Source organism: Excalfactoria chinensis, chromosome 11 (assembly GCF_039878825.1).
Source record: "Excalfactoria chinensis isolate bCotChi1 chromosome 11, bCotChi1.hap2, whole genome shotgun sequence".
NCBI lineage: Eukaryota > Metazoa > Chordata > Aves > Galliformes > Phasianidae > Excalfactoria > Excalfactoria chinensis.
In genome coordinates, this window is record NC_092835.1 from 12,763,933 (window position 1) to 12,781,859 (window position 17,927).

Consider the following 17,927-nt stretch of genomic DNA (forward strand, 5'->3'; position numbering starts at 1 on the left):
GTCATGTTCCCCATTGCATCCAGTAAAGGACAGAGATTCTCCTTAGTTTACTGCTCTTACTGCTGACCTATTCATAAAAATAGTTTGTTTTTTTTTCCCTTTTACTACAGTGGCCAATTTAAAGTGCATTTGATCTGCATAATCATTTACTTATGTGTATTTTCATTAAACAATGAATTAATTGCTGAAACCATAAAGTAAAATTTTGTTTATTAATATTTTGAAAATAACCTGGTAGTTGTTATTGCATGTTTAATTTGTTTGCCAATTCCTTCTCTTTCTTCCAAGCCTACTACTTATTATCGTGATTCATTATAATAATTTCCTTTTTTACTAATTGCCAGTTTTGCAGTAATTCTCTTTCAGATTTCAGCATCAGGGTGGTCTAACAACTAAATAAATCTATCCTAATTAGTATGACAGTTTATTACTGAGTTGCAGTACATAGAAAATATTATGCTGCTGTAGAAGATTACAGGGCTGGGTTTTGAGCTGAGGTGTTAATGATACAGGTTTAGTTGTTCAATAGGGATGTAATTTTCTTCCTTTGGAACATAATCGAATGGTGCTAAGTGTTTGTTTGTTTAAAAAAGCAACACTAAAAGCCAAAAAAACAGAGGACTTAAATGCTTACATTCTACTAATATTTAAAACTGCCTTCAGTAATCTTCAGCTTAGGTTAGTTTCAAACATGCCAATCGTTATTTTCAGCTGTGAGAATGAATTCTTAAAACAGTGGTAAGCAGGCCCCTCCCACACCCATCTGTCGTGGTGGAGCAGAAGTGCTAATTCAGGGCTTGATTGTGATGGAGCACCTGGTGGGAAGGCAGGGCCAACCCATGGGAGCTCAGGTGCATGTAATTACCTGAGTGACTGGAAGGGGTGGAGCCAGCATGCACCCCTTCCTAGACCTCATTTAAGTGTTGGCAGTGGATGTGAGGGTATTTTAATGGAGGTTCCTGTGTACCTGCTTCTAAGGGTAAGCAGATTTTTTTCCTTTGTTTTTGTGTCTCTGGCTGTTATGATTGTGTATATCCTCACTTGCTGTGGCCTAGGATTTTGCTACTCCACTGGCGTTGCTGTGTTTTCCTTTGTGTGAGAGCATAACACGTGGAATGGCCGGAGAGCAGGAAAATGATGTGTTGCTAAAGGTGCGTAGTTATGGAAAAACTATTTTTATTTCTGTTGAGTTACTGGAAGTCAATGGAGTTAAAATAATAGGTCCAAGCTTGTTCCTCTGTATTTAATACTGTATTAAAACATCTTATGATTACGTGATGGGAATCTATTTGGAAGCTTAATGTGCTTTGAAAAGGACTGCACTTGAGGTCAACTATTGGCATGCTATCTTTAGTAATGTAAGCACGTATGAGAGTTCATTTGCTGCATGTGTTGTTCAGATGCATAACTTGATCTTTTCAGTGGGTGTAGTCATTAACATATTTTATTTGTGGACTGGTTAAAGAAAAAATAAGAATAAAAGTAATAGGCTACAAGAGAGGTAACAGATAACAATCAATGTTTAATTTTCTGTATTTTGTACTGTTTTATTTCACTGAGAAGCTGTTTTTTTGTTGACTAGACAATATTATAACCTTTCTTCTGTGTTTGGGCATAGAAAATATCTACTTGAATCTTGCCTGTATGTTGCTTTTCTCTTTGCTTTTCCCGGGGTTACTTGGGAAAAGTATCTTTCATGGCCAACTGTCCAGCAAAAACATCTTTGTTTACTGTGAAACACCCCTGAGCTCATTAGTATGCTAACATCACTGGGGGAGCTTTCTTTTCACTAGTGAAAATGCTATCAGCTTCTCAACTATATGTTTAATATTTCCAAACCTTAATAACTAAAAAATATTTTTAAACTATGATAACCTACATATAGATAAATATTAGAATCCAGGAAAGCCCTGTGAATGGCAGTGCTTAGATGTTTTTATAGCTGGTCGTATTAAGATGTATATGCTATCTGAAGTGAATACTTAATAGATGTCTTCTTCACTGGAACTTTCAGGTTTATAGTTCTCACAACTTATGGCAAATCTAATACTCAGGAAAATAAACAACAACACATTTGTTCACAGAAATTTCTGTGTATCTGCACTGAACCCTATAATGGAGCTTTTTCATACTCACTGAAGAACCCTGAAATTTGTCTTTCTTGATTCAGAGTTACTCCATATTTAAGCTTGCAATCCACAAGGCACTTCATCTCTCAAAAGATTTGGCTCTATTCCTAACTGCTTGGTTTCAGGATGCTCTATGGTTCAGGAGTTCATTCTTTGGATTTTTTCATTAATTCATTTGCTGCTCTACCTTCTTAGTGAAGACTGTAAAAGCATCCTCAAAGTGAAGTACTGTCCATTTTGAATCACCAGTGTTTTGGGCCATTCTTCAATCTCGTTTTAGTTGTACATGTGGTACAACTTCCTAGGATTCAGTTGATTATCTGTAGATGTTAGTAATTCAAATAAGCGTTTCTCTTCCTTCCCCTAGTTGTTATAGGTAATAAACTGTCATTAGGTTTTTGAAACAGAATGATGGGGGGATTGAGTGGCTGAAATAACTGTATCTGTTAGAGGTCCTTTAATGAATAAAATACAACAAACTACATATAAAATTAGAAGGTAAATGGTGATTGTGGAGGCTACTGAAAACCCAGACAAGCAGTAACTCTGATTAAAAAGTTATGGGATTGAATGCAGCCTCAGTTTTTGCATTGCTTATCAATATTTGCAATTCATGAAGTGACAGCATCATTAGAATATGCTACATTTCTTTTCTTTTGAGAACAATAACACTTGTATGTACTGTATGTCTTAAAACCTATGGTGTACCTCCTTCCAAGAACACATCTTCAGCCATGTCCCCTTAGTAGTTTCTTCCATCAGTTTCCTCTACCATCCCCCCATTTGTCTTCATATCTTTTCATATGTGCCTTCTCCTCACAGTTACCACTCTTCCTTAGATGTTTGAACAAAGGCAGCAGCTTCTCCAGAAGCCTGTGGTTTGGGCATGTTGGGTTATTTATACTGGGTTTCAGAACTGGATAAATTCATTGTGATCAATGCATGGACTTCTGTAGTATCTGACTAGTGCAGCCAGCATCAGCTAACTCAGACCCTGTAGTATATGCCCAACAAAGCACCCATGTTTGAGCTAATTGGGTATTCATGTGCATACTGGGTATGTGTGTATATACAAATTGGGAGCTCATGCTTACATTAATTGGGTGCTCATGCATGAACTGATTGGGCTCTCATGCAGTGACTGAGTGCTCAGATGTAGATGCATGAAACTTTTTTGCCATTGCTACTTGACAACCACTCCCTTCAGTTTCTCTGTTGAGCCAATATGTAACTAATTGAGAATCAGTTCCATTTTTCACAGGAGCAAGCCTAAGGACTTGTTTGAGATTGATTTAAGGTACTCATAGATAACAAACATTTCTTCTCCAATTTCTGTAGATTTATTTTTTTTTTTAATTCAGACACAGCAAAATTAGAAAAGAATTTGATTGAAGTGGGAGGCAAAAGAATTTAACTTTTTTTTTTTGCATATATTACATTTATTTTTTCATCAGCTGCTACTTGGATGATTCTCTCCTGTACTATCTTGTAGTTATTTCCATATTCTCATTCTCTTATTTATATATATTGGTGTCATCTCTGAATTTCAGTTTGTTGACTTTAGGCATTCCCTTATCAATATGAGTTCTAGCCTTTTCAAAGTGTTTGCTGGACTTCTTGGCTTGGCATGTTCTACAGTTTTTTGTCTCTGCCTTTTTGTAAATCTTGCATTTACTTGAAAACAATCAATAGATCTAAGCAGAAACTAGACTTTGTAGTAATCTGCGGGTGATAATTAGCTTTTGATCACAGTATTCCTACAGCAGCTCAGGTCTGGAGCTCCATCCCTTTCATTTAGTATTTGCAGGTACAGCAGCACAGCTGTAGCCCTCAGGAAGTTTCATCCTTGCTGTGGAAAAAGATCACCTTGTAGAAACAGTGCAGACTTAGTAGGAGGAACTTAAATGTGATCATAGGCAAAGCTATTATGGGGAAGTTAGTAATCAGCAGTACAGAATGGTCCTCCAGTTGAAAATGCTGTCCATGAATTCTTTTGTCTGTTGTATACTTCAACTTTGTTGCCCTTCCAGATTTTTCTGGCTATATTGTTGCCAACATCTTAGTTGTCACAGAAGGAGCACCTCTTAGTAGCAACATCTTCTGCAACTGCACTTGTATGCTGTCAGTAACATTTTTCTTATCCTTTACAGGAAATGGCAGTTGTGTATTCGGGTGTGCTTGTGCATATATAGCTTACTATCTTGATGCTTCTCTTTGGAGGGTAGCAAGCATTTCATTCTGTCCCCTTTGCCAATAGCTTTCGGGTGAATAATTCAGAAAATGGTGAACCTTTAAGTTGCAGCTTATCCAAAGAGAGCAAGAGAAACTCCAGACAGCTCTGTCACCAAGGCAGTGCTCTTATCCAGTCTGCATTGAGGGAACTGAACATATTAAGCAAAAAATAGATGAAATCAATCAGAGCTTATCTGGTGGAGGCCTGGCAAGGTCTAAATTCTGTGGAGGAAGAGAACAAGCAGGCTCTGCCTGTGCAAGTGTCCTTTCTATCATGGAGTTTTATGAGAACCCATTCAAATAATTTAATTCTCAAGATCCCCTTAATCTTGCAATCCTTTTACACTACATTTAAGTAACAAGCAGTAAAGTGGCCTTGCTCAATTTTTCTTCCTCCTTGTATCATGACTTACTTTGTAAGCAGTTAAAAATATTCACAAAGGAATTATATTCATTCAGTCTTCCCTGTAGGAGTTCATAGAGGAATCTTCATAAGGAATTTTTATTGAAGTGATAGGGTTTTTCTTAGTGGAAGTGTGTGTGGTTTTTTTTGTTTTTTGTTTAATTGAAATTCTTGAATGTGGAGATTTTTCTGCATAGGAAGTTGAAAATAAAACCAGGCTTTCTCTTTTACTTATTCTTGTATGTGCTCCCTTCTTTCTCTAATGACTTTTAGCTATACTATGTGTTTGTGACGTAGTGAAGTTCTGTAACATATTTTGAGCATGAAAGTCTGTGTTCAGCAAATTGCTTTGGCTAATACTATATCCGGTTACCTGATCATTGGAGGTATATCTTATTGCATTGCCAAAGAAAGCAACTAATAATATTTCTTAGAACAGTAACTGTAAGTTATAAAATGTATGGTAAATGTCTATTCTTGGCAACCATTTTTGACTGAAAGCCAGCTATTAGGGAAATAGATATCATTTATTCCATGTTGTTTTTCACAATAGATTTGCATTTCTTTCACTGTAGTAAAATGTTATAAGTTCTGTTATTTTATTTTTTTTTAAGTTGCGTAATCATTCAGAGTGTTAACAGAAATACATTTCAAATTCTTTACTATGCTGTTCAGTTGCGTATTAATACTGCGTGCTTCCTCGTGCACAACTATCATGTGTAGAGTGCCAACCAAGTAAGTACTACTCCAGGAAATAATTATGTAGTATAGCTGTGTATGTATAAGTAGGTACTGTGGTGAAGTGAGCAGAGCACTGGTGCTCTCTGGCAATGGCAGTGAGATTCTATACGTGGCCCTCCTAAATTATATTCGGAAGTGCTAAATGGTGGCAGTGGTATGTGTTAAATGAATTACTGTATAGGCAACATCACGGAACAATACAGAGGTGAATCATGAGATTTCCTTTAATACTGCATGAAAAGATGTGGCTTGTTCTTGTTGAAAACAAGAACAAGTAATAAGCAGCACTGCTGGTGAGCTTTTTCTCTTAGAGAAACCAACACAATGCAACAGTGATGCCACATCTGACAGCATACAGAAAGGTGGATTGTGTCGAAAAAAACCCACGTGTTTGAACTACCTCTCTACATAGCACCCAAAGAACAGTAGTTCTGATTGAAGTTGAAGTAATTCAGAAGGTTTGATAATTTCCAAGGTTACTAAAACAAGTAGCAACTGGTTCTTGTTTTTACTGCTTTCCTATTTAGATAAACATAAACTTTGTGTGACAGCTCCCAGTACAAGTGGTCTTGGGGAATTTCTCTTTCTCACCTGTTTAGGCATGCTTTACAAAAGGTTCTGTCCCTAAGATAGTTTTTTCTCTTCTCACACCACTAAAGATTAGTAACATATTACCTCTCCTTATAAACTTTGCCTCCCTAGTATATTTGAATTGCACTTCTACACAATGGAATTATAAGAAAGAGAGGGTGTTGTGCAGTCATGGGTCTACATTTCTTCAACTTGTTCAGCATGTGTTCCATATAAAGTGTTTATATATATATTAATAAGCTGAATTCAACAACATGAAAAGAGCCTTGTTGTGGTGAATAAAAACATCTTTGATTTACAGACATTCTGACGTGCTGCATAAACTATGCACCCTTATCTATTGTGTTTAAAGCCAATAAGAAAGTGAAATCTGTTCCTCTGTTATTTTAGTTACTGCCAAATAATGTCACTGAAATAAAATTTTCTGTCTTAGATTCCAGATGTTTTATAGAATAATATTTTTGGGCTACACTTACTATTTTCTTGTACCAAACAAATATGCAAGTTAACATTTACCTTTGTCATATAGTACACAAATATAGTGCTTTCTTCCTCTATTTAACTTGTTTAGTGAAGCTGTACATAGATTTGTGGTGTAGCCAAGGGGCACTGTATTACTTGCCTGCTTTTTGCTATATTTCCAACAAAAATTATATTCTGTTATCAGAGTGAAATGACAGTGTGTAGCCAGTGCATATTGTTTATTTGGCCCTTGTAATGCTACACCTGAATGGATAAGGAATCTACAGTTTCTGTAAAATGTGGAAGGGTGTAAATTTGAGGTACTTCTATAGCTATGGAATGTGTCTTTTGGTTCTCATATTTATGTAGAAAATTCTGCTTTTTCCCAGGTACTGTTAAGCTTTCCTGTTTTTCCCCCCTGTATTTTCCTCCTTTGATCTCTAGTGAATGGTGCTAGCAAACACACATTGAAAAATGGTTGCTTAAACAGTAAGTCTGATGGGTGTAGACTGAAGTCCACTGCAGCAAATCTGATAGAGATTGCATCAGATCCACGGATTTATTTATTTTTTTAATCTCTTAGAGCTGGCAGATTTATATTGGAAGAGTTTAAAAGTTTTCCTCTGGATTTTGAGACTTGAAGTTGGAAAAAGGTGGGCATAATTTGCATGTATAAGCAAGTAATGTGTATTGCATATATAAAACATTACATTAAATAGTGCATAATATGCATGTGCACATATTGCAATCTCAATGCCTGAGATACTGAGTTGAAAGATGTGACCATTAGGGACATCACACCGCCCTGATCTCACTGAGCTGCTTCTGGGCCACTTGCAGCACTCTGACCATCCTTTCCTCATTGATTTAGATGTTACTTGGGATAAACCTGGGCTGAAACTCAATTGAAGTCAGTAACCAGCTCTGGTGGAGAGTCACTCCATTAATCGTGAATCACAGAATTTCAGCTTTATCTCTTGATATTTTACTGATTACTCCAAATGAAATTAGTTTCATCTGCCTCCTTTCACTTTTATGTTAGTAAATGGCTTTGGTGATTCTCTTTAAGAAACTTTTTGCAGAAATAGATTTCATCTTACAAAAAAAAAAAAAGTCTTGAAACATCTTCCAGTGCTAGTTTTGGGATAGTCGTGTCAGGCTACAGTGTTTCTAAACAAAAGTATTATAGAGAAGAAACACACCAAAGCACTAAATGAATGATATTAAGGTTTTGAGGAGTAAATAATATGTTGGAATTCCATATTTTACAGCATTTTACTATTATCAGTGATTCACAAATTGTAGCAGGGAAGTGCCATGAGTTATTGTACTAACCAAGCTGTGGTTAGTTTGTACAGTTCACATTTGGATATCCTTTAGGCCAATTTGTAGTAACAGTGCTGGAGTTGCGGTCAAAATATGCATTTCCATTATGAGAGCAGCCCTTACTGAAAATGAAGAAAGGTAAGTTATGTAATTAGTCCTTATTAGAAAGGAGATACTTTGTAGCTAGAAATTACATAGTTGACACTGAAAAAGAATTTTCCATGTGGATAGGATGATAATTTCTGTAATGAAATGATATATATCTTCTGGTAATTCATAGCTAAGAAGATTCTCCTCAGCTTTCAAAGGCTTGTGTAAATTAATGTTGGTTCACAATGAATATGTACAGTCCTCTAAAAGATGAAATTGTTTCTAAGTCATCCAGATCATGACAGAAATACAGCTATCTCCAGTCAAGTGGAAAGTAAGAGAGATGCCGGTGAAAGAATAAAAGAGCAGTAGCAGCATCTTTGCCATTACAAGGTCACTTTTTTGGTGTATTACAATTGTTTTTTAAATGTTGAAAGAAAACAGACAGCAGCGTGTCATCTGTACTGACCTGGCAATGATGTCAGTGCTGAACAGAGCAAAGTGTTCCTGGCCCACTGAGACATGAGGTGTTTCCTTCTCCACATCCCAGCCCTGTACACCACAAGGTGCAGATAGGATTTGGGTTCATGTTCAGGCTGATGGTAAGATCACCGACTGAAGCATCAGAAATATTTTATACATGTAGTATGTGGATGCCCTGCATGCCTCATAAGACCACAAAGTGGATCAAATTACATTAGTGCAGTACCTTGTATCTGCACCTTGGCTTCCACTGTTAGGCCATGTGCAGAACGGAAAATAGAATGAAAAATCTGATGTATAATGTTTAATCCTCTTTTACTTGTTATTTAATTTTGCATACCAATGTACAATGCAATGCAACAAATATTACATGTATATACTAAAACACATGATTTCAAAACCCCATTTATTTTATCAATTGCTTAAGCTCATTTGATCATAAGGGACAGGGAGACCAAACAGCTATAAAAGAGCTCCATTTTCTATCAACTGAACCAAATCCTCCTTTGATCTGTTAATCCCAAGTTTATAAGGTTAGGAGATAAGCAAGCGTAACTAAATTCCTTTTTCTTTTTGTCCACCTAATAGTCTATGAAGCAAAGCAAACAAAATAAGCTGCTTTGCTGCTTTTCAGCCTCTTCGTGCTGAATAATTCAAAAAGTGCATTACAGGTTTTATGAGTACAACTGTACACACAAGCAATGTTCCATGATTTTTTTTTTTTGCACGCCTCAAATTTGCATATATTATATTTTTATTTTGCATTTCTGACACAGAAGCTGACTGCCTACTCGTTCTTGGCTTTTTATTAGGTCTTTGATGCTTGCTGGAGGAGAAGGCCTCTTTTGTCTCTGATAGCCTTAAGGCAGATCTAGGTTAGCAAGAAAGCCAGAGGTTTCAGGCTTGTTAAATGTCACAGTAATGGCTGTCTTTACGCATTGAAATACCAGACTTCTTCTTTATAGGAAAATGAATCACATTACCACCAAGGGAAGGAAAGCCTTTGTTGGAGGAGACTGCTAGTCTGCTACTTAAGAAGGGGATTTAATTTTCCCCTCCAGGCTTTTTGGCCAGCCCACTACAGTTGCCCTTGTGGAACTCTGATATCATAGCATGCAAAGGATAGCAAACAAGAAAGAGCAATTAGCCATTAATCATACTCATCTTGCATTGGATGGACAGACCATTTAAAAAACTGTATGTATTCAGTAAAGGAGCAAGACTTGCTTGTGTGGGCGAAGCACAAATGTGCCGAATTTTATTCTTGTCCATTTGGGTAGGAATTTCTTGCATAATTCTTATTCAGTGTCACTGAACTAATGTGGTGCATACTACTTCTTATTAAATCCTAAAATAAGTTTTAGTGTACTGAGAATGAAACAGAGGATTTATATTGCCTACAAAAGGCACAATTTTCATTTCTTATGAGCGTGTGGATTACTCTAAATAAAAAATATAAGAACTGCAACATGAGTCCTGCAAACAGGAAAAAAAAGAAGTTATATTTTATATTCATGTTTTTTAGATAGTTTAAAAATATTAAGTTAATATTGTTCTTGTGTATGAGATTAATCACTTATCTAGATGAATATAAACCTTATATTTTATTACACCAAAAATAGAAAATGAAACTCTTCAAAATTAAATGTCAAAGTGTGAACATTATTCAGTCAAATATTTTGGTAGAGAGCAGATTAACAGTGAAGGTTTTGTTATTCATTAAATAACAGCATCAGTCTGTGAGGTGAGGATATGTCAGAAAATAAGTTTTTTCAATACTTTTGGCATTGAAATCCCAATCCATATCTTAAAAAGCAATCGGCCTACCTCTGGCACTGAATTGATGTAGCTACATTTTATTCCGAGGTCCTTTAAGGTTCCCGAGTTAGTCTTTTTCATATTCTCTTTCCAACATGGTATTTTTATGTTAAATGAAGAAAATAAGTTAGTTTCCTTTCTCAGTTTTCATATAATTGTATGCGTTGGTCATGGAAATGAAGTAGTTCCTTTATCTGAAAAGAGAAGTAGAACATTTGTTACTCAATCTAAGACAGCTTCATTTGAATGCTGGCTCAGGTACTTTCATCCAAAGAATATATATATTTTTTTCTTTCTAAGTTGCAGCAGCTGCTGTTTGCTTCTAGACTCCATTTATGACCTTTTCTGTGTTTCTCCTAGCTGAAATAAACTGTTATGACACAAATTGTCATTGCTCACTTATCCTACAGCCTTATCAGTGTGCATGCTTTTGTTTTCCAGAAAGTGTCCCAAGATTTTTTGGTTATTGGGAAGACTGTGTTTGCACCCTTGTATTTGCACCTGTATCTAGATAGATACCTCGTATGATTGGTGTGTATGAGAGTTTTCCTGGTGAGGGAAGCAATATACTGTTATGTCGTTTTTAATCATTAATGGCACCGTACCTTGACTTTTTCCACTCCACCTAAGAGGCATGCAGTGTCTGTCTTAATTAAGACAGAACAGTTTAAGACTTCTGAGATTCAGAGAATTCGTTCCTAGCTCTGCTATGGTGCTCTTGGGTGACAAGTTATGTGCATGGTTATATTGGTTATCTTTAAAAAAAGGAAAAACTGAAGTGAATTTAAAGGGGTGGTCTTGTTTTTTCACCTGAATATCATCTTACTGTACAATCATGTTCTCTAAACACAGAAGTTAGAGTCTGGCAACTTGATAAAAAGAAAACGGGAATTTGGGCCACCATAAGATGATTCCAAATTTTTCATGGGGTATTTTTTCGACTTCGTATTTCACAGATTCATAGATCTTTACTCATTTTGACTAGCTGACAACAAGTGGATGTTCCTCTGTGTTCTGTCTGGAGACAACTGAAATTCAGCTTTGCCTTGTTCAGAAACTAGAGATGAATTGTCCTCCTTCTGTGATCTTACTCCTCCTGCAGTGGAACAGGTGGAAGCTGAGGGCTAAGGGATAGCCTTGTATTCAGCTGAAGGGGGGCAGGTGAAGGAACCCTCACTCTCCTTACTGCCAAAGAGGCACAGGTAAAAGTTAGGAAAGAAATTGCCTCTGTGCCAATAGAGACAACTGGAGGAAAATCTTTGAAAGGAGTGAGGACTGTGAAGTATAAATATACCTCCAAGCCTTTCAGCACACTTCCTCTTGCATATGATCTGCTTGGATGTGAGAGGGGCATGCTGAAAAGAGAGCTGTCCTTCGTCAGAATTAAAAGATGTCTTCCAAGAGAAGCATAACCCCTTTGTGTGCCTCCCTCCTCTTCTATTGTCTGCTGCAATATGCAAATCTTTTTTTTCCTCTTCTCTTGCACAGCGTGATATTTGATTGGTTCTGTCTTTCAATACAAATGACAGTAGATAGATTTTTCTATTTATATTCGATATCTACGCCGTGGTTCTCAAACAGAGGGAAAACAATATCATTCTGCCTGTAGGAGGTTGCATTTGTAAATATATTTTAGCTTGGAAATACAATGAGAGATAATAAAATATTCAAAAAGCAGTCTGCTCTTGTGGGATATTATTCTGCGCAGCCAGGGAGCAGATTAATGACACCACACAGGAAAAAAAAAAAAAAAAAAAGCACCATAAAATATAGATCGGAGTGGAAACTAAAACCTGGCAGACTATGAAATGCATAAGTGTAATAAAATCCTTTGTCCTGGCAGCTAATGGTCAGGATCAAGGATTGTGCCTCATTCTAGGTGTAAACAGTGTGGTCCTCAAATAAGATCCAGGGATATTAAGACCATCTTCACTGCATTTTGAACTTTGTTGGTTTTGTTTGGTCTTTTTTGGTAATTATTCTGTGAAACATACTGTCCAGCCTGTGCTTGAACATGTAGTGAAAACATTTGCCTTTGTTTTGTACTACAGAAGCTAAGCTGCCTTCTTTAAGTGTCACCAGGTAGGAGGAGATAGTTGGAAAGCATCAGAAGTGATGCTGGTTCTGTTGGTCCCAGGACACATCACCACAACAAACTGCTGGGCTTGTTCTTTTTCTACTGCCTACAGACCTCTCAGACCTTACATTTTAGATCCATGCAGTTTGCAACATATAAAGATGGGAAGTTGATGTCCATTTGAAAAGTATGAATGCTGAATGTTTGAAAAAGAAAGACTTAGGATGTCACCTAGATAAATTCTAGTTCTTTTTTAGCTTAGATGAAATCTGGCTTGGGTCTCACTCACTAAAATCTTCAGTCCGATATGCATTTTGACACTGCAGCCCGCAAGAAGTGACATTTGCAGTAGCATTCTGTTGATGTATGTGTCCTTTAGACAGTGCTAATCACAAAATAGAATCATAGAATATCTCGAGTTCAAAGAGACCCGCAGGGATCATGACTTTTAATTCCTTGTAGTGAGGGTTGCCTGAATATTTGTATAAGGAAATACTTCACTCATGCTGATGACTTTCCCAAATTTAATGGCTTGCATTGAAAATTTCTCTTCAGCTTTCAGCTGTACCCCTTATTGTGAGAATAAGGATAAAGAGAGAAATGTTTGTGCGTAACAAGAAATTGTGATCCAGGTATTGGAAAAATTGCTCAAGCTCAGTGTGCTAACATTTGTTGAGAGGACAGTGTTGGTGTTTTGAATCAGTGCTGTGCTCTTCTGTGGGCAGTTGCTAAGATCTGCAGTGAGTAGCAGCACTTGTGAAACTTCGCTGTATTTGGAAGGCGAATTAGAGGTTAAATGGTACCTGGGTCTGCAGTGCCTCCCTAATGGCAGTCCTGGGCTGCTGAGGACAGATGCTGTCTTTGTGAGAATACCTGAACTCTGGCAGCAGAAGGAGGGATTTTATTTTTCCCTGCGCTCTAAATAACACATCTGCTAGTTCTAGGCCAGCTGTGGGGAGAAAGCAGCAAAGTGCAAGCAGAGTAGGCTGGGACACATGTAAGAGTTAGGAAAGGACAGAAAAATGTGCACGTGCTCAGAAGCTGTCTGGATTATGGTAGTATGCACAAACCTGCTTGATGCCATTACAATTTTAATGTAAGATTTGTGTATTTTTTTTTATTTTTTTTTTTATTTTTTTTATTTTTTTTTTTAGGATATACACACAGCCGCACAGAAATATGTATAAGCCCATTCCCCATTCAGATAATTAAATAGTCTGTGACTTAATAAGCACAAGAGATTGTTATAAGCAGCATTAGAACTAGGTAACAAATTTTTGTAAAGTTCTGTTTTTTTCTGGCAGAAATCTATAACTGAGCAACTGCCCTAAACATGGTCGTGGAGCGTTTTGTTCTAATCTATTTTTCAAGGCATATGAGGATTTTGAAACTGTATTGTTACTTTTTAACAATTTTAAATGTTTCTTTGGGAAAAGCTTCTAAATTATGAATTATTTTAGTCTTGTTATTGCAGCCTTCTAAGTCTCACAAGTTATAACATATTTCAAAGCATAAACCAAGCTTTTTTTTTAGTCCTTTTGAAATTTTCTTCTCATAGTGACTCCCCTTCCTTTTCCTTCTTCTGAATACATTTCCTCTGTGCCACTGTATCAAAGAATTTTTTCTTCTAGCTGATTGTTTATATATTTGAAGAGGAAGTAAGGAGCCTGTGCATATAATTAAAGGCCTATCCATGGACTTCTCCTTTGGAACAGTTCTAGTTATAGATAGATGCAAGCTGTTTCCTCCTGCCAGATGACATCGAAATGTTATTGGCTTGATTGATAATAGATATGCATGGTTTAAATCTTGGGTTGCCTACTGCAATGGTTTCTGGATAATCTCTGAGAGTTTAGGTTATATATGCTTTCAACCATGCTGCAAATACAGTCCTTTACTCAAGGCATTAGTCCAAACAACAGTTTAAATCAGGCAGGACTAAGTCATTTCAAACTGCTTTAAAGTGCTCTTTAGCATCAGGATGACATTGTTAAAGATGCTGATAGGTGTTACATGCCTCACTCCCACCAGGCAAGGGTAATTTAAGGTTTGTGATGATCGAATGACCCAAATCATTGATGATTCATAGATCTTGAGTGGAGAATAAAGAACAATGTATTAGGGTGAACTGAAATGGAAATGAAATACATTGGAGAAATAAAACATCCCATGAGCTCAATAGTTCTGAGGCAAACCTATAGCTAATACCAATTATTTTAATTTGGTTGTAGTGTGTTTAACCACTGTGACCTAGGTTAGCTGAGGATCTGATCCCTTCCTTTCTATTTTATATTTTGTCAGTGTTGTGCTTGTGCTGTATTTTTGTGTGGATTTAGAAAAGATACTGTCAGATTTGTGGAAAGCAAACTCAGAAATTATACAACAATTTATCAAGCTTTATTATTACTTCAGTGTATTTCTACAGCATGTTAATAAGACAGAAATGCTGGTGTAATGTAATGAAGAATTGGGGCAAATCACTTTAGTAAAACAGTGGCAATTTTTCTATCTATGCCATAATTAGAAGTATCCAGAAATATCTATGTGAAATCCTGTCTTGATTGTAAATTAAGTATTGGGTTCCTATTGTGTGCAAAATCTTCCAGTAATATAAGCTAATGTGCTAATTCTAAAGATGCCTCTCCATCCACTCTCATAATCTTCCTGATATCTGCACAGGTTTAATACTGTATCCTCCTTTGCTTTAACTTGACACTTAGGTAAACTCTTTGTCTTCACCTCCTGCTTACAGAAGCAATTGTTTATACAAGCTCATTATGTCCTGGGTGATAGCAAGCAGAACGTTCTATAGCAATTGCTTCTGTTTCCGGGAACTGGATCAGCATGTTTAGAGCAAAATTCCTCACAGTGTAACTTAACTGAGTCTGTGATTATTAATGAAAGGAGCATTTTGTATAGAGGAATAGTGTATGATTTGATTTTGGTACGGAACATCATGCTGATGGAAGATGAAGAATACCAAACTGCTGCTAATAAATTCATTTGCTGTTATTTAGAAACTGGTGGGATATACTTCTGGAAGAAGTTGACTAATTACAGGTTAGTTCTGTGAACCATCTGCAAAACTCTGCAGAAAGGAAGATAAGGCCATCACTGCAACTGCTTTGTTGTCATGTTTTTACTGGATTAAGAACTAATGCTCTATGGATTTGAGCAACTGTGAATTTGCCAAATTAGAGATGATGGTCCATGGGGCAGTCTGTAAGGGAAAAAGAGCATAGAGATAGTAGCTCATGAAAAATGATGGAGATAATAATGGTAATAAATTGAAGATAAAATCTGCAAGAGAGGCACATTTCTGTATTTTGTAAAGTCTATCTTGTTTTTAACAGAGTAGGCAAGGCTATTTCTATAACATAGATATGTATTAAGTAGCCTAAACAGTATTCAGAGATTATCTGGGCTACATTTTCACTGTTATGGAATCTATACAGATTTTCTCTGGTTTTAAATATAGTTTGGGATTATCCAGCTAATTTATCTGCTCAGTAGCCCAGGTACCAATACATGGGGTTTTGCATTTGTGGGTTGATGTTTGAGAGGCTTCTGCATTCTTTCATTCCATCTCTTTCTTTATTTTTTGTACTCAGAATTTCATTTCCTTTTGTTCATATCCCAAAGGTGAACTAGACTGGAGAGAACTACAACTTCAGTGAAATAAATAAGAGTTCAATAACTTTCTCTTTGAAAGATGAGAAAATCTCAATTCCATAGTGCATATAAATGGACAAAATGGAAACCCTGCTGGGCAACATATGCATTTTTATTGCTTATTGTCGACCTCCTTTATTCTATACCCAAATGGGTAGAAGAAGAAGACAGGATTAAAAGATTAGTTATGTCACTTCCTTTCTGTTCCACTATTTTACTGCTGTTTTACTAAATCAAGCTACTGACCAAATGTCTAGTTTCTCCTTCCTATGAAGAGTGTTTCTTCATGCCCAGAATTGATTTTCACACTTTAATCAAAGACTATTCAAGTCTTTCAATAGAAATTCAGGTATGTTTCACGGGCTTATATATAAGTACAAAATTCCATTCTTGTCATGCAACATAGCTAACTCCTTCATTTTAGTATATGTCTCAACTTTGGAAAGCCTTTTTCCCACTGAGATTTTGAGAGAATACAGTCAAAAGTGATCACTCCCCTTTTTGTGTACTTGTGTGTCAGAATTCCTGGAGCTTTTACCTTTCTGTCAACACTGTTCTACTATGTTGTGTTTGGAAATGGCATGATTAATTTAAACACTTAAACCTATCCTGTAGCAGGCTAAAGCAAAGCAAAACTAAAGAAAGGCATAAAATAATTTGGGTTAAGCTGCAACAATTATTTATATTTGGTACTGGAAGCAGCGTCATGATGTCATGGCCACTGCATTACATCCTGAATAGACTTTCTGAAATATATCTGGCGACGTGTGTAATAATGCCTTCAATTATAATGGCATAGATAACAATAATCCTTGAAGTATTCATTTATCTTCCTGAACAGTCTCTCTATATTACCATTAGGTTTTTGCCGTAGTAACGCTGATAAAGCATGATGTAATAGAAAACCTGATACATCCCTATGCATGAATGTGGGGGGGGGGTTGTGGATGCAGACAGATCAGACTCAGGAATCTAGCTTCTGAGATTATGAGTTGGGTAAAAATATGTCCCATTTCAATTTTAATGTCTTAGAAGTTTACTAACTTGCATCATCTATTGTAAGACTTTGATCTTGTAAGTACTGGCACTGTGCACAGAAGGAGCATTTGATTTAGGGTAAGTGCATACAGTGGCTGCCACAAAACTCAAGTGAAATTAAACAAGCAGCTGAGGGCTCTGCATTATTAGAAATTTTGAGCTTCCTGTATAGCTCTTGTTCTCTGCAATGTTAGGCAGGAAATGAATATGTAGTGAGAGCAGAGAAAGCACTACACAATGCTGTAAGTTCAACCTTAGCTGGCAATGGAGGGCATGCTTAGGTGCTCTCTGTTTGCAGTGTATTCATCCCATAGGTCCTTCCTGAGTGCTGCTGTATATTTCTTACCTGTTTTCCCACCTTTTCTTGACTGTAAATCCCATTATCTATTCCTGCATTTATAAGATCTCTACCTAGTAATTTCTGATTTCTTCCTCCTTCCCTTCATGAACAATTATTTGTCTTTCTTGGTTGTACCACTTGTTGTGACTCAGCATTCTCAAAGGCAAAGCAACTAATTCAAAGACACAAGCATGTACTGTACATGAGAAAAGCTGCTATTATTTGCAGTCACTTCATTTGCTGGATCTAGAATTTCAAATCTCTACAAAGCTCCCCTTCAAACAGTATTCACATACCTTTATACTTAGCTTATACTGACATTTAAAATAGTTTATCTGCATTGTGGACAGACTACTGTTTTATAAATTCAGCAGAAGAACTTTGAGCAATTTTCTTTAGGATGACAAAGGGCTACAGTGTGATAGTCAGTTATCAGCATCACTATTGTATGGGATTGTGGATTGTCATATCTTCCTACCACAGAAGTGTCTGCTTTGCTTTCTCATTATTTTATTCTTTTGCTTA

The 17,927-nt window shown here is 36.5% G+C and overlaps 1 long non-coding RNA gene across 1 annotated transcript in view; it reads left to right on the forward strand.

Moving 5' to 3' along the window:
- The first annotated feature begins 1,012 nt into the window (after positions 1-1,012).
- Positions 1,013-17,927, forward strand: part of LOC140257096 (uncharacterized) — a 45,803-nt gene continuing 28,888 nt past the window's right edge. The window contains exon 1 of the long non-coding RNA XR_011904954.1: positions 1,013-1,151. This is a non-coding gene — a long non-coding RNA (uncharacterized lncRNA). The remainder of the gene's footprint in view (positions 1,152-17,927) is intronic.